Source organism: Anas acuta, chromosome 5 (assembly GCF_963932015.1).
Source record: "Anas acuta chromosome 5, bAnaAcu1.1, whole genome shotgun sequence".
NCBI classification, from domain to species: Eukaryota; Metazoa; Chordata; class Aves; order Anseriformes; family Anatidae; genus Anas; species Anas acuta.
In genome coordinates, this window is record NC_088983.1 from 4971739 (window position 1) to 4989569 (window position 17831).

General features: G+C 47.1%; 1 long non-coding RNA gene across 1 annotated transcript; it reads right to left on the minus strand.

The window, feature by feature from the left end:
- Positions 1-2179: 2179 nt before the first annotated feature.
- LOC137856731 (uncharacterized) lies at positions 2180-15741 on the minus strand. Its single transcript, XR_011096739.1, has 3 exons — positions 15117-15741; positions 11177-11266; positions 2180-9371 (listed from the first exon to the last, which is right to left on the minus strand). It is a non-coding gene; the product is annotated as an uncharacterized lncRNA (long non-coding RNA).
- Between the last annotated feature and the right edge of the window lie 2090 nt (positions 15742-17831).

A 17831-nucleotide genomic window follows, 5' to 3' on the forward strand; every position in this document is an offset into this window, starting at 1 on the left:
TTCTCCATCCCCACTTCTTCCATCTCCCACGCACCTCCCCAGCCCACCGAAAGCAAGAGAAAGGGGTGATCTCCATCCACACGTAGAGGTTAGCACCAATCCTGCTGCCTCAGCTGTTTGAGGAGGTTCTGGCCCCAGCTGGTATCAGCAGTGAGCTACAAAAACCACAGGCAGCTTTGGTCTGTCTGTGCCTGTTACTTTCTGAGCACAGCTCACCTGTGAACTGGTGAACATCTGAAAAAAAAAATGAAAAAAACTGCAACACACTGAGGAACGTTTAAAGCAAAATGACTCTTTTAAATGAAAAATTAATTACAAGTTGACCATTCCAAATTAATCGTTCTCATTCCAATATCCTGTTGGCTTTTTTTTAACAAGAACGTGTCCATTCAGCTTGGACTGCAGCTTAACACAAATCTTTAAAAAGTCGTGGCAAATATAACTTCTGTCATTACAATAAAATTACTTTGCGAGTTATGGGCCCAGTGCTTCTCTCCAACAAGTCCATGAGGTTGTGCTGGTGTAAAACCAGCATAAATGGGAAGAAGCTGGCCCCATAGATAGGGGACAGAAGGTCTGTAGCATGAGTCTGTCCTCTAATTTTCTTAAGTGGTGTGGCCACAGAAGTCACTGGAGCCTGTCCAGTTCTTCCTCACTCAGCCTCACACCCACGAGGGATGAGGAATGGACTCGTCTCGGTGTTGACATCAAGGTCAGAAAGGACTCATTGACAAAATGAAACCATTTAGTGTAAATACGCCTGAAGCTGGCAGCTTGGTTTTAAGAGCTTTTCCCCTCTGTTTGCAAGCTGGGGAGCTTCCAGCTTGGAACAAAATTTGTGGGCCAGTTCCAAAATATTTCAGAGCATCACCAAATATTAAAAGGTTTTGATTTGGCCATGAGCTAGGCAGTTTTTTTAATGCCAGTTGATTTCATTGAAGGGAAGCAGGACAAGCAACAATTAATTCTTTGTGAAACTAAGATGCAAAGATGGTATTAAGGATGGAGAAGAAAGCTGCCAGCAAAATAAAAGGAAAGCTAAAGAACAAGAATGAGAAATGGGAGTGAGTAGCAAAGACAAGAACTGAACAAAACAGAAAATTTGAATAAAGAGGAGGCCAGTAAGTGAGATGTGTCTGTGCAGACACTGTAACAGTGATAACGTGTGCTAGAAAACAGTACTGCCTTCTTGATCCCAATCTTGGCTGTGGCTTTCACTCCTGGAAGGGGACCAGCTCTGACTCACTTGGGGCACTAAGAGGCAGAGGGAGGTAGCACGTGCTCCCAGGATGTACAAAAATGCAAGCCCCCAGCTCTGTACAATGATTATAACCAGAGCTAGTAAGGAAAGAGCTTCCACAGCAGTCATTACTTTTGTTTGCAAATATCGAAGGGAGGTAGTTACTCCTCGGAGCCCATGCTCTCAATCATTTCCTAGAAACATTTATTTAGCAGGAACACTGTCAATATATTGATGTTTGTTTCAAAGAGAGGGGAAACAGGGAAGAGCCTCTCAGAGTCACGCAGAATCACAGGCTGGAAGGGACCTGCGGAGGCATCTGTCCTACCCCCTGCTCCAGCAGGGCCACCCAGAGCAGGGTGCCTAACACCACATCCAGGCTGTTTGGAGCTCTCCATGGAGGAGACTCCACAGCCTCTGGGCAGAAATGCTTCCTGGTGGTTAGACAGAACCTCCCCTGCTCCAGTTTGTGCCCAGTGCCTCTTATCTGGGCACTGAGCACCACAAAACAGAGCCTGGCTCCTCTTTGCACCCTCCCATCAGGTGTTTATGGACACTGATGGGATCCCCAAGCCTCCTCCTCTCCAGGCTGAGCAGCCCCAGCTCCCTCAGCCTCTCCTCACAGCAGAGCAGCTCCAGGCCCTTCGTTGGGCTCTCTCCAGCATGCCCAGGTCTCTCCTGTACTGGAGGGCCCAGAACTGGACCCAGCACTCCAGGTGCAGCCTCACCAGTGTTGACCAGAGGGGAAGGATCACCTCTCCTGACCTGCTGGAGATATTTTGCAACTGGTTGTTGCAGGTATTTGCTCCCTAAGGACCAGCCATGTCACCCCTGCTCATTCTCAATTACTCTCAGTTACAAGTCTCCATACAAATGCACATAGCACATGGGTACTGTGATCTACATCATGGACCATGGGTCAAGATGCCAAGAAAAGACTCATTTTTGCAAAATACTGCTTTTTGCCTTGTTTCTTTGACAGCTAAGCTCATTACAGTACATTACAGCTCATTTACAGCAGCTGATGGGCTGGTTTGCTCTACATTTCCAAATTCAACCTCTTCTGCAAGGCCTGAGAATGATCAGTGTCTCTTATGAATAGCCACAACCAGGTTCTTCTGCTGTTCTCAAGAGAGCTGTGGACATTTAGACCCACAGAAGAGCTTTGTTGGGGGCAGTGAGAGTACAGCGAGATATTCAGCTTCCAGGCTGACTGCAGTGGTAGGACTGGGAAAGGAAACGTCTGTTTGTAAAGACTTTGGTTTTTAATGGTTTGTTTGTTTGTTTGTAAATAAATCTATATTGCTATTTCTAAGGAACCACTTTCCTGCCCTTCCCACTCAAGCCAGGATTTGATTTCTGAACAATTTTTTTGCAGTGTTCGGGAGGCACGGAGGAATTTGATTTCTACAGTGTGACTCAGAAATCAGCTGTGATGAGAGCCACACTGATTGAAAGAACGTCTGGTAAGATTTTGGGTACTTCTCCCCATCCCTGGAATTAGGGCTGGTGCCACTGGGAAGTGAGCACGCGGAGGCACTGCCATGGAAGAGGGTGGCTGGCAGCCAGGTCAATACTGAGCTTATGATTCAGTGTCTGAAATTTCCTCTGTCCTGCAATCTTCTGTGCCATCTTTTTCAATTGCTTTTGACATCAGCAGGAAGCACAGCGAGACCCACAACAAGCAGCAGCCCGTGCAACTCACAAGAGAGATCTGCAACCCTGGGCAGTCTTACAAAACAGCTTTCTTGTGGATGATAAAGTCCTGGCCCTTTCAGTACGTCTGCACCTACGAAGGTTCCCAGATGGTGTTTTGAGGAGATAAGAGAGTTCACAAAAAGTGACATGCAAAAACTTAAAAATCTCTACTACCTCCTGGTGGCAGAGACTCGCTCTCTGTATGAGAAGAAAAGATGCTGACGGAACGAGGCTTATTCATGTGGCATCGCCGTACAGATTGTGGTGGCTTCAGATCAGCCCTATAACCCCTAAAAGTTCCCCAGGGATACCTAATGTACCTGAGCAGCAGCTGTCGAGTCTGTCCTCAGCTTCTCATTCCCACCCTTCTCCCTGCCTGTGTCAAGCCAATTCCTTTAGGCTTCTCCCCGTTGTGGCCAACCAAGCCAAAAAGAAAAATCTTGTCCTCTGCCTCCTTTCTTCTGACATATCTCGTGCTGCTGGAGAAGGTGAGCTCCTCCCCAGGCTCGCCCCGAAACACAAGGAACTTACAATAAGCAATGCGACAACCCCTGCAGCAAGATGAGTCGTGCCCCTTCGGGCTTCCCAGCTCCTGTGGGAGGATAAATAGAGCCTCAGCTCCTGTTGATGCCGTCGCTGAATCTATACCTGGTGCCTAAAGAGAGGTGTCGCCTTGCTGATCGTCTCCTGAGGACTGAGCAGCCAGGTGACACAGCTCAATGCACCCCTGGGACTCTGCAGAGCCAGCTCCTGGGGAAGAGCTCGCAACTGCTCCCCAGGGACCCTTCGTGACCAGTTTCCCATCACACACATTGCACTTTTGCTCCAGAAGGCAAAAGCTTGTTCTTAATGTGGATCAGGGCTCAGTTCAGTGACCTGAACATCATCAGCTGGTGTTGTCTGAGAACACAGAGCTGCAGAGGGCTGACAGGGGACCCAAGGGTACGGTACGTTTCTGTGCTGGCAGCAGGCCACCATGCAGTGTATCATAGCACATCCCAAATATCTCTAAAGGTTTCTATGAAGCCCTCAGTGTCATCACTACGTAATTGGTCCCTGTGCAAATTGATTTAGAAAAAAAGAAACTCATCCTGATGCCTCTAAGGGCAGAGACACTTCATCCTGAGTCATGCACGCTTCCAGGAGCCAGGAGAGCAGGCTCTTGCATCGTCCCAAGCATGACAGATTTGCTGACTGCATGCCTTGAGTTGTCTGAATTGTACCTGGGAGGTTACAGAGCAGCACAACTCAGCAGAGGCCAATGGCAAACGCTCGGGTTGGCTAAGTGTGCGTGTTTATGTGTGAACAACTCCCTTTAAAATATGCCATCCAGTTAGAAACATAATTATGTGAAGAGAGCAAGCTGCCCCAGACCTGAGAGTGGACCTCAGCTGATTTCTGCTTTCCTTGCTTGCCTCGGGATGTTGGGTACAGCAGTCTGGGGAGGTACAGATGCAAGCTGAACCTTTTTGCTTTTGGGAATGAGGTTCTTAGGGTGTGAACCATGTGTGAAGGTGAGTTGGTTTTATATTTTCTTTCCATCTGCTTGCCGTGCGGGGCTAAGTCAAGCAGATTGCAGTCCTCCCTGCCCGGCGCCAGCACCCTGACTTTGTCACATCACCAAGCAGAGCTGACATCCCCGACCCCTCTCCATAGGGACCTCACAGACCTGTCCCTGTAGAAACACTGCATCACACCCAAAGAACCTGCAAAGCATGTGAGTGCCTTGACAGCCTCCCTGCCCAGGTCCTCTCATTTAATGCAGTCCTGTCACCAGAGTATTCAGGTGTATTTCTATCATATGCCCCAAATCTAGGATTGCTCATGACAGGAGGTAAAAATCTGGAAGGGTCTGACCCTTCCCTAAACCGTTCGGAGTCTTCTCCGCAATATTTGCTCCAATGCATACTTTGAGACTTCACATTTCCCACCTTGGCAGCTAATTCATAGCTGTGGGAGCAAGCTTCATCAGCTAACACTTTCTGTAAGTGATCAGAGGGCAGAGTATGGCTTTTAACATTTGAGGAAACTCCTCAAGTTAGGTGCATTTGTAAAACAGAAATCTGGTGTCCCGCTCCCTCTGCTGGTGCAATTTTTCAGCCATTACTTCGTACCAAAGGCAGAGCTGTCCCAGTGCTGTTTTCCAACACCTAACATGGCTCTGCCTTTTTGAAAATCTATCACCGTGTCCAAGGAGAAAGCTTGAGAGAGATGGCAGATCCCTTCTTCAGCCAGTTTTCTCATCAAATCCAGGTTGTCCCAGATGGCACCGCATGTCTTATGGCTGCCTCTGACCTTTCTGCTTGAGCTCTGCTATTGGGAGATTTATTTCTGCATCTGCAGAGACACCTCATGCTACCCAAACTTTTCTGCTGTTATTTTTTTCTGCTTCCATGACCATTTCAAAATTCACATTTCTTCCTACAGGATCACCTAACTGGCTGCTATTTTCATTTTAGTGCTTCAGCTGTTGGAGGGAAGATCCCAGTGTACGTGTGTCATTCTCCTCTGCTCAATGACATCGCATCAAAGAGCTTTCCAGACTGCTGGGCAATCCTTTCATCCTGACATCCTTATTTATAATGAAGCCTCCTGGCCTGTGTTGGTCAAACAATGCATAAAATGTATAACATGCAGCAGAAACTGAGACAGGCTGCCTGGCACCAATAAGCACAGGCAGGGATATCCCTTCCAGAGCCCTGGATATATTCTGCCTGGAGCCAACGCTGATGAATTGGGGACTGACCTGATCCAGGTGTGCCCTTCCAGAGCCAGAGGCTGTCCCCAGGGTTCCCAGGTCCTGAAGCCATTGAAAGCTGCACCTGAAACAGCATCTCAGGAGGCCGTCGCATCCAGTTTTTCTCCCAGCTGGAGGATCAGCTCCATCTGTAACCACCCTGTACCTAAAATGACACCCACCCCACAACAGAGAGTCCATCCAGCCCCAGAGCACCAGCAAAATGGTCCTAGAAGCTGTGATGTTTAAAAAAAAAAAAAAAAAGTCATTCTTACTCCCTCTTCATCACAATACCCAATTCCCGTTCTAGTTAGTTCAGTTTTATTATGCAAGCTATGATAAAATGCGATCCAATAGGGTCAGAAGGAAAATGGTGATCGAGTTCTTCCTTTAACAACCCCCCTATAATGCATTGCAGTCATTTAAATATGGTCTTTGGTATCTACATGATCAGAGCGCGGCTCATATATCTAACAGGCTTGTCAAATATCAGCACAGACCAGCATAGTCTGCAGCCAGAACAAACTATCATATTGAAATACTGACCTGGATAACGTCAGAAATATTCACTATTCATCACATAAATTATTAAACCTTCCATCAGGAACAGAGCCAGCTGTTACTGTCTTTAGATAAATAAATTATTTTTAAATTGTAGCACTTTCTTCTGTTTTCCAAAGTACTGCAACTTGCCATGACTGCTTTCAGTGTCTGGTGGCGATTACTTTTCTGCTTCAAATAATAAATCCTTGCATCACATCAAATGCTGTTGGTAACATCGGTGTTTAAAGACAAAAGTGGTACTTGGTGTGGCACGGACCTCCTCGAGAAAGTGTCAGAGACCTCTGGCCCCAGAGAAGGGCTTTTGTTGTACGATACCCCAATGGTATTTGACAAAAGTCACACCGCAGGGCAGGAAACCTGCTCCCGTCTCAGCCAGAGCTGCACTGGGTTTCTGCTGGAAGCGTAACATGGAACTGACATATTTGTTAGCATAACATCTAGGAAAAATAAGCTTGCTAATCCCAAGGCTGTGAGTATTTCAGTGTTGAAAGTTAGAGCAGTAACGAGTAGTCCCTGGCACTCCACGAAGGATAAGGCCTTCCAGTCCTTTTCCTTTGTTTGTAATAAGCTGCCTCCCTGCTAGCTATTTCGCCGTGGTATAAATCAAATGTTTCCATTTCAAGGTGATGCCATGTGCCTCACCTTTCTGTTGTTACCTCTCAATTTATTACATTGAGAACCCATCCATTACTGCTAAGGTCACAAAGTCAAGCGCTAAAAAGTTCCGAAATACCAGGCATCGGGGCTGTGCTGGATGTGCTTTAACCACCTGTTAAATCCGTGCCCCACACCCACCCCAGCTGTTACGAAATGGCTCAGACAAATCCCCAGCGCAGGTGCTCCACTTCCAAAAGCTGCATTATTTATGCCTAGTTCAGAGCATGGCTCTTCCTCCTACACCCTCGCCATATGCCTTGATGTGAACTCAGAGCCATCCTCCCTCTTGTTTCTACCACACGTCTTGGTAAGCAGCACACCCTCAAGACCAGCCTGTACCTGTCCCCCTGGCTCCATCCTCCACGACACACCAGCACTCCATTTCTCCTGCAGGTCTCTTATCTCCCGGAGGTGCTGACAAGACACCAAGTCACTATTTTTCCACACATGGTATACGTGAGAGCTGAGACCTTCTTCTCCACACAGCACCAAACCTCTGCACCGAGCCGAAAGTGAATAATTCCCCGTGGGGCTTTTCTAGGACACTGATCACAGGAGAAACTGGGAGCTCTGCAAAGTGAAAAAGTCACTTTTTTTTTGCCTTGATCTTCACAACACACTGCTGACATCAAAAAGCATCGCTGCCCTCCTTTCAGAGGTGGGGATGTAGGTGCAGCCCCAGCTGTTGAAGGAATTTGCCCAAGTTCTGTTTTCAGTCTGTTTTCTTCTGTTTTCAGTCTGTTTTCTCCCCTCTTGGCCCTGGAGCCACCCCATCTCATCCTGCTCCCCTCTAGATCTCCTTCACCTCTGTTCAGGGCACTGACTGCTGTCCCTGTGCTTTGCCAGGATTAGGCCAAAAAGCTCAGCTTCTTGCTGACTTGTTTGATCAGGGTTGAGCTCATCGCCTCGTAGCTGAGAGAATTTCTCTTCCCACAAGCATCGGCCAAGTCATTTCCAAGGCAAATTTGTCAGAGATGGTGAGAATTATCATCACATCTTCCATTAGCTGTCCAAAATGTACACATCTAGACTGAACCAAATCTTTGTATTCCTCCTGTAATCAACAGAGAAAGCCAGCTCCAGAGGCTGTTCTGTCCCAGCCTGTCCAAACGCCTAAGACAAGTGACGTGACATTTTTCCAGGACTACTTAGCTGTATCTTAAACGACTTTTCTTCCCTCATTTTTGTGAATGCCTGTAGGCTTTTCCATAAACAAAGTCCTAAAGCAAAATACTATTGCATAAAAATGCACATTGTGAGAAGAAATTCATTTTCATTTAATTAAAGCCTCCCACCAGATCACTCACTAGTGCCCCTTAGTCTCTTCGCTATGAGGAGAGTCTTTAACAGTTCATCTCCATGCTACTGCTGCCTTTACAAACCTCCATCATATTCACTCCATGTTCATCGCTGTCCTGAGCTGAAGAGTTTTTTCCCCCGTAGCACAGATCTTGTTCCATATCTTTAGTTATCTCTGATGTCCTTCGCTGTGCCTTTCCCTAGCTCTGCCTGTCCTTTCCGAGGCAGGGGAGCAGAACTGCACACAATGCAAAACGCAGCCACGCTGTCAATGTGCAGAAAAGCCCAAAGATATTTTCTGATTTGTTTATTCCTGCCTAATAATCCCTCCCATGCTGTTCTTATTTTTGAGCACTGCAGAGCCTGGAAGTGTTTCAGAGATGTTGCTACCATTTGAAGACCTCTTTTCTGAATTGCCGCTGCTAACTTAAGAGCTCATCCTTGTGAACGTTTGGTAACAACATATTGCTCTGTGTTTACTATCTTTCATTATCTAACATTTTATCACCTCAATATCTGAAGATCCTTTATTTGCCATTTGCTCTTGCTTTGCATGTTTACCACCCTGAGGAGAAGGCGCTTTGGTGACAGCCACAAATAGATTTTACCTTTTAGGATCAGAGCCGAATAAGCGCTTGAAAGAAGATTAAACAAAAACCTTTCCAAACAAAAATCTCTGAAAGCAACACAACAATTTCCATGACTTGTGGCTCAGAGGAAACGTCTGGCTGCCAGCATGACTTTAGGCCAAATTTTCAGTTCTTTTGTCTCCGGATTCCCCAGATGGAAAATAAAGATGCATCCGTAGCATGTGGCAGAGGCCAGAAGACTTCACCCATCCACATGCATCACCATCAGCCTCACAGGCTGCCGGAGCTGCTGCATGCTTTTTTAGAAGATATCCTGCCTCTGAAATTCCTCCTGATGGAGAATACTGAAGTGACTCGTCCAAATAGACAGTTACTCGCACTGGGGGGGGGGGAAATGTTTATATAGAACCTCAGCTTATTGAACCCTGTTAAAAGTGTATTCTCCTTTGTAAGTAGCTTGTGGATCCTGTAGGTCTAAAGCATGGCACAGCCAAGGTTAATCAGCTTTCCCTGTAGGCAAATATCCCTCTAACCTGATCTCCAACATGTTACAGGTGGTAGAATACACAGCATCACTGCTAGCTACCTGTAAAAATAATAATAATAAAAATAAATAAAAATTAAAAACCACACTTCCCCTTTAAACACCTTCAATGTTTCTTACCCAAGCCATCATCAGGAGGTACCCCATCATCTGGAGGTGCCAACTCTCAGCTCAATCCTACAGCAAAGGGAGGCAGACCCTCCACCCCACTACATCCAGAAGCATTTAGTTCTGTAGGTTAGAAGGCAGAGTTTGCCAGCAGCAGGGGCAGAGGATGATTTACTTTCACTACAGTTTCATTCCCTACCCACAAGGAGTAAGCTGGCCCCTCCAGCAGCCTGGGCAGCCAAGGGCGATGTGTGAGCAGGGGATGGAGGGCAGGAGCGACCACCAGATCTCCAATCTCCAGACCAGCTCCGCAAGGACCCTTGTCTAGCTGACAATTTGTGTTGCCCAAGAAGAAATTCGCTTGCACCAGCCACTGCTGAGGCCCTCAGTAGCCGACCCATGAAGCAGTGTTAGCATCCCCAGCCAGCGACTGCCCGTTCCAGTCTGCGGGATGCACTGTGAGCAGGGGCTGAATGGCAGCATATGGTGATCAAAACCAGCAGCCAAAGGCACCACGTCAAATACGAGACAGCCACAGCCCTGGTGAAGACAGCACAAGGGAAGAGAGGAGGCTTTGAGCTCCATTTTAACCCCAATTTTGTGCGAGTGATCAAAGCCCCCTTGTCACGCTGCAGGCAGGAGCTGCTCTGTTTTGTCTGCATTGGGTGACACGCAGACAACAAGGCATGAACGTGATGCCGTGCCTCTTACCTGGAATATGGGGTGGCAAGAAGAGGAAAGGGCACAAGATCATGCCAGAAACTGGCACCCAGAAAGATGTGACACAGCCAGCAGAAGGTGATTTTTGCTACAACCTGTCATTAAGTCTCATCCCTAGACTGGGATCTGGCTCCTCAGGGACACACCAGTACCTCACTCCTTGCCACAGAAAATCCTCAGAGTGTGGAACTACTGAGAGAAGGATGCTCAGAAACTAGACGTACAATGCAAGGCTGGGCAGAAAGCAAGCCAGCCTGGCTCTTGGAAGGAGCAGACACATTAGTTCAGTGCTTTGCTCACTCTAATTAGCACGACTTAACCTATGGCTGCATACAGTAGCTGAGCAAGCTTCAGTTAATGCCTTTACAGTACACATCATGTAAGGACAAATGAAAGGCCCTCCACCAGTCAGAAGGGCAAGGTATAAGACAGGATTGAATTTAAGGAATGGAAAAGAATAGTTCAGCTGGAAGGGCCCTACAAAGATCATCCTGTCCAACTGCCTGACCTCTGCAGGGCTAGCCAAAAGCTGAAGAATGTTACTGAGAGCAACCCTTTTCTGTCTGGGATTAATCTGTTGCTCTTAACATACAATAAATCCATACCAAGATTGGACAACAGGCTAGTTAATTGGGTTTGCATACATAAATAATCTCTTTGATTTGATGTGGGGACTTACACATCCATATCCCATGTCCAAATCATCCCGACCACCAGGACAGTGACATGAGCTTTGGCTGGTCTCCTCTCTTAGAGCTGATCTGTACAATAAGAAAATGTTCATTGGGGCACAAAAAAAAAAAAAACAAAAATGGTCTCTAAGCAAAAATCTGGGCACTCACCAGCAGCATGGGTTCAGCCCTCCATCCACCTAGGAGAAGTAGGTACAGTGGTGGCAGATTGTCTCCCTCCTTTTCACAGTGAATTTATCCATCTCTCAGAAGAATGAGTTCTTTACCCCACCCTCATCTGGGATTGAAATCAAACCAATCAAAACATGCCACGGAATAAAATCTTACTTGGAGAAGCCACATGCAGGAGTCCAGTCAGGTCTCACTTCTGAAGTGTCGTGGTCCGGGAGGAACAAAACAACAGGGGAGGGAGAAAATCTAAGACAAGAACAAAACTGTTGACATGGAGGCTCAGAAATCTTCTGTGACCGTCAGTAGCTTTTGCTGAAGTCAGAGAGCACCTCATAATAGCTAAAGCCTGACTTTGGTGTCTGAACTGAAAGGCTTTGTCTACAGATTGTCTGTGGGTAAGCACACAAATGACAACTACTCCTCTAAAGAGAGGGGAAGGTTAATTCCCTACAGATGGTGGCCAGCACCAGCTTATTGCTCCTCTTACTTCTCCAAGAGAAGCTGCCAAACAGAACCCTCCACAGGGACTGTATGTGCAGATTTGAAGCTTTTAGCATACAACCAAAAGAAAACATCCCAGCACTGTTTGGGGAATGACAGAACACGCAAGTAATAAGGAAGGAAAGAGCCATATTAAAGCAAAGCACAAGAAGGGAGTTTGTGGTATCTCTCCAATTAGTATCAAAATTTCTACTAGCACAAGAAAATGAACTAAGGCTGACTGTATAAGTCACGGCTGAGTGAGAAACTCAAGGCAACAGGCTGAATTCCTCCAGCAGGAACCCAATGTGATCTTCTTTCCCAGCAATTGAGCACATTTTGCTCAAAACGTGAGGGTTTTAGGGGCATCATTCCCAACCAGCCACTCACAGTGGGGTGGCTGGTAGAAACACTGCATTAAAGTTGTGAATTGTATGGTCAAACATTCGGAAATGCCCAAAAAACATCAGTGAAACTCTAACAGAGGCTGAAAATAGAAGCTCACACTTCTTCCCCAGCAGCACCGCGCGGTCTGACAAAGCCCATCTTTCTCAGTCTTTGTTTCAAGGTTCCCTTGCGCCAGGGAGGTTTGGAAGCAATTACAATGCCTTTCTCAAACCTGTAATTTTTATATTTAGAGCTCAGATACTGATAGTAAGTATGACAAAGGGGCAATAAACCTTTAAGTAATTCAAAATATTGCAGTGCTCAGAGTAAGGCGGACTGAATAAGGAGCCAGAAAGATTTTTATGCAGACCGTGTTATCAGAAACATTTAAGGAGACTGCATTTATAAAGGAAATTCTTACAGCCAGTTATTAGTCAATAAGTGGAACAGTTCATTGGCAGAGACACTGTAATACACAGCAGGCTGCTGCAGCTCTTAGGGAAAACACAATTAACTTGATAACAAAATTAAATATAGTAGAACTATAATAAGAGCGAGCAGCTTATAGTAAACCCAAAGGGAGTATTTAGAATTCAATCCATCAATCATCACAGCACGTAACCACCTCTGGACAACATTTCTGAAAACCCGTTTGCAATTTTATGCCTGTTCCAGTTACTGTGCATTTGAATAAAGCTGATCTTTGATTTAACTGCTACAGCCCCTTAAACTTTAACACAGAAATGCTACTTTGTGTACACCAGTTTGATATTCTCAATCTTCACGTGTGTGTTAACTGATGTAGTCTACAGCTTTACCACTGGACTGGATATTTAACAAGATTTTCACCAAAATGTGACTGTCTCCATCTATAAAATACAGATAATGGCATTCCCTTCCATTATGAATTGACCGGAGCCCTGAGGCTGTTTAACAGAAACATGCTGGTAGTGCTGCAGCCAAGTCTCCTTTTGCTTAACCAAAAGCAATCAGGAGGAATGCCATGAACTTATTGAAGTTATTATGGTAAAACCTCAGCACGAGAAAAGACCATCTCCAGCCATTCTAAAGAAAATCATCAAGAATATTATTGCAGCTTCCAGGAAACAACCTGATGTAAAGAGTTGTTGCCTACCCTGTCTTACTATGATAATCACATTTAGGCTCCACAGTGGTGATTTGAAGTTACAACACGTCCACTCAACAAGCCAGCCTTCTTTGCAGCCGTTCCTCACAGGACTTGTGTTCCAGACACACCACTGTGTCTAACAGAGCTGTGGCTTTCAAATGTTATGGTGATTTTCAGAAACAGCGCCTGGATCACTGACCACATCTTCTCAATGCTCCCCTACACGACAACATCGCCCACTCACTGCTGCTTTCACCTCCCCTGGGACTCCTGCCAGCCCAGCCATTCACAGCCTTGGATAAACTAGATTTTTCCATGAGTTTCCCTGGAAAATATAATCTCTTCTTCCTCTTCAAGATCACATTACCCCAATTAGTCAAAAGCATCTTTAAGTGGAAATCTCAAGACACTGGCAACCGGTCATAAGACCACCTTGTACTTCTGAAGCTCTCCTGAAGCAGACAGCCCTGGCACGTGCTGGCTCGCTTATCCCCAAACCAGCAGAGAAACTTCAACTCCCAGGAATTCACACCAGGATGGGGAGACCTCAAAGGACACAGGACCTCCAAAAACACAGGGAGAGGCAGAAAGACAGAGCACGCACTTGGAAACAGAGGAGCACTGCCAGTGAAATGCTTGGTGTGAGCTTGGTCTGAGAAGCTGCCGCTGTCTGCCTCCCCAGTGAAGATGAAGGCCAAGTGCAGCCAGAGCAGAGCAGTGGACAAGGATTTCCTCCAGCACACAGCTTTCCCTTCCCCAGTGGAGGCAGACAGGCAACAGCTCTTGTCCTCAACAACTTCATGTTGTTCTCCCCACAGGCTGCATCTGCCCCATGGAACAGCAGCCCTGTGACCAGGTAAAGCACTAAGGCTGAAATTCCCCCAGCTGGAGCATTTTACACTCAGTCTCCACCCAAGGCAATTACAGAGAGATGTTAATCAGCACGCAGAACAGGGCAGCCTTTGAGAACCGTGTGATGAGAATTTGAGGGGCTGGAGTGAAAGCGCCTGCTCACACCATTTTGATTCCAGGACTGCTTTTTTCCTTCAGAAATATCAATCAAAGGCTCAACTCCCAACATTTTCCCTTCTAGGCCTATTCAGCCAGAAATCACCAGAGAGCACTAACCAGATCACCACCAAGGAAGGTGTACATGAAAGCCACCGTTAACTTCAGAAAACATGACATCAGCTTTCATTTTGTTTCCACTCTCAGGAGCATTTATTCAAGGGCATAGGCAGGATGGATTGGCACATCTGCCACGAGCAGTGAAGACAAGAGGATGGCCAACAACACAGAGCCCATTTACACCTGGTGATGGAGAAGTTTGTTACCTGGCTGCAGCTCAGGTGAGGTACCCGAGCAGAGCAGCCTTTCATGGTTAATAGCACAAGCAGCTTAATCACCGAGGAGCCCCGGGCCCTGCACACGAGACATTCTGATTTAAATAGCACGATCTGAGCCCTGCTGCCTGGCTGCGGAGACTTCCAGATGCCCTTCCTCTTGCTGCTGGCCATAAAGCTTGGAAGTGCCAGCAGAGATGATTCACATGCATGCGGGAGATGCGCTGCTTCAAACAGGCTTTGGATCAGCCCCTAAACACGCTTAGTTAAGCCAGCTATTTCATTAAGTCACCGTGCCAGCACATGCGTGCATGGATCTTGACAGCTTAGGAGAGAGATATTAATTTTTGATGCGGAGCTGCAGCTTCATCAGCGGAGAGCCATCTGTAATATTTAGCAGTGCTGCCACGCTGCAGCTCCCCAGGAAAGCATTACATGGGATCCCAAGACCAAAAGCTGCTCCCTCCTCATGTTATTGCTCTTTTTGTTGTTCATTGCTGGCAAGTTTGCATGTGCCTAGTGCAAAGTTCTCAGCCCTGTACAGAAAAGAAAGTTAGAAGTGGGAAAAAATCCTCATTAAAAAGTTTATTTACTGCTTATAGTGCATAAACCAGATTTTTTTTTTTTAATAGAAAACAGAGGCTGTCTAAAAATTCCCTGAGTAAGACAGAAAGTTTCATGGGTGTTTCATAGATACATCTACATAAGGTCACAAAACATTGCTGCTCACTGGCTTCAGAGAAAGCTTGTGCCTTACTACTCAGGACTTGGGGCTCTCCTGGTCCTGGGAGGGCTTCTGAAACCAGCAGGTCCTGCACCCAGAGCAGGTCTATGGAGAACTTCGGCTGTTTTCAGCCTTCGTGGTGATGAGCCTTGCTCTTGTGCCTGCAGGAACAGCTGGGACTCATGACAGGAGCGAGCATGAGCTCAAATCAAAATTAAAAGATGTTCTTCCCCTGAGTTGTTTGTTTGTTTGTTTTATTTTTTAAGTTTGCAATGCAGGGGGTGGAGAAAGTTGTTTTCCTTTGGTTTTTAAATATTTTTGGTGGGCCAAACAGCCAGCATGAAGACACTTATTCTTTGTCAGGCTTGAGATAGAGATTGGTTTGTGAAAAGCTTAACATGGGCTTAAAAAAAAAGGGGAATTTGAAAATCCACCTTTCTTTAATCTGGAAACAGAGCTCAGCTGTAAGTCTTCTCCAGGGAGGACCAAGCACTGGCTACATCCGTCCTGAAGTCCTGCCTTTCTTCAAGCACCCTCCTCTGAACCAGCCACAGCTGAGGGCAGAACAATCTTTCCCTAAAGCAACTGGGACAGTAACACCCAGCTGGGTCTCTGCTGGTAAGAATTGTGTCCTCTCCATCATAGCTGACGGAGCTGTGCTGGTTAATGAAGTGTGAAGGAGCTGAGGAGCCTTAGTTCTGGAGAACTTTGATTTTTTCCGAAAAAAGGCAGAAGTGGGATGGGGGCTGAGGTACACCTGGACATGTGTGGGAGGGCAACCAGGCAGCCACCAGCTGGTGGCCGTGCGACTTCTTGTGGCCAGACACAAGTGAGGTCTGTGCCCAGCCTGTGCCTGCAGCCCCTGCTGCATCACCCTCCTGCCCAGGCAGCCTTCTGCAAGGAGCTGCAGGCAGAGCACATCCTCCTTCTGTCACAGTCCAGGGCAAAAATCCAATTGCCTTCAGAGAAGGCACAAGAGTATTTATTTTAAAGAATTAATATGCATGCTCTCAGGGCTTATCAGCTGTCAGAGCAGGGTAGGTCACAGCAGCGTTTGATCTATAGGCTCTACCAGTGGACAGCGTGTTCTTTACGGGCAGCCAGATGCCTCTTTTTGTCTGTGTCAAGCAGATCTTTGCACTTGCAGCTATTTTTTCTTCCCCTTTAAGGACTCTGCTTTTAAATAAACCATTAAATTAATGATTCAGGCCCCAGTGTCACCCCCAGTGGAGAGATGTGCTGCAAGGGCAGCGCGAATGGCACCTGTGGCTGCCTCAAGCTGTGGCAGCTCTTTGCTGGTGTCCTGCAGCAGTGTCCCCATCCCAAACCAGAACCTCTCTGGGGGAACAACGGAGCAAAAAGGTCCAAAACGGGGGGGCACCCGATGGGCTGCCATCAAATGGTGGAGCTGAGGTGCTGTTTAGCTACCAGGTAGATCTGTGTGCCAACGTGTCCACCCAGGGCTGGAGGGTTTTCCCTGTCATCCAGGCAGGAATTCCCCAGTTTCTCCTCCTGCAGAGGACGGCTGTGCCCACTGCCTCACCATCACCTCAACGGGTCCCGGATCGGCCACATCCACAGCAGGGCTGGGATCCCCGGCCGGGAGCTGCTGTGGAGCAAGGTGGAGAAACGAGGGGCAGATCCGAGCTCCCCCTCCCTAAGCAAGACCCAGCAAATCTGAAAGTTGTGCTTTTGAGCAAAGAAAAGGGTCCCACTTGCCTTGAAGCAGTGGGAGCTTAGGTTTTGTTCAGCCTCTCTAGTTCCTCTGAAAAGCAGCTGGCAGGAGAGAGGAGCTGGGGGGAGCATCAGGCAGAGACATCACAGGCATGATCCTCCCAGCACTGGAACCACCACTCGCTGGGAGGGTTTTCCCGTGCAGCCTGTGATGTGCTGTTATACCACATGAAAAGGACAGAAAATGTCAAGTTTAGAGCGGCTTGGCTGTTTCCAGTGGATTAATGCTATTTTGGCTCCGAGGTGAAGCGTGGTGCCATGCCTTGGGCAGGTGCACCTCGACGTCCAGCCATGGGGCGTGCAGCACCTGCCTGCGGAGCTGCTCCAGGACATCACTGCAGGGCTACTGAAGTTATCCTCTGTCATTCACCGAGCCCCCTGATGTGTTGGAAGGAGTCTACACAGAGCAAAAGCTGGAGACCTGAGCTTAGAGAGGGTCAATGCGGCTCACGCAGCATCCACAGCCACGTGAAGAACTGAACATCCGTCTCCTACATCCCAGGTCAGTCCCCAGCTTCCGAATCATCATCTCCGATGAAAAGGGCTTAAAAAGATCCATTGAACCTGCTCCTTTTGTCATCCTTTATCAGACAATCCCAGTTCAGCTTCCAGCTGCTCAGGACACCAGCACTTCAACAGCTTCCATTTCATCAGGGGTATTATTTTAAAGGGCAGGATAATCAAAAGCCGCACACAGCTTTTCCTTGCAGCATTTGAAAGAAAAGTCGCTTTAATCTGAGATATAACACATCCTGATCAGGTACGGGGAAAAAAAAAAAAAAAAAAAAAAAACAAGCCACAACAAAACAGATCAGAGAGATTTTGCTTCCATGTGGCTCCAAGATAAATCATCGTGCAGGGCACCAGGCAGTAATTGTAACTCCCCTTTGAGTTTTACAGAGCATCAGAGGTCTGCAAGGGCTGAGATTGCTCGATAGCTACCGCTCCTTCCAGGCTCCAATTACCCTCCTGGCTGCTTCCAGTATCAAAAGCAAAAAAATTGCTTTCTTCACG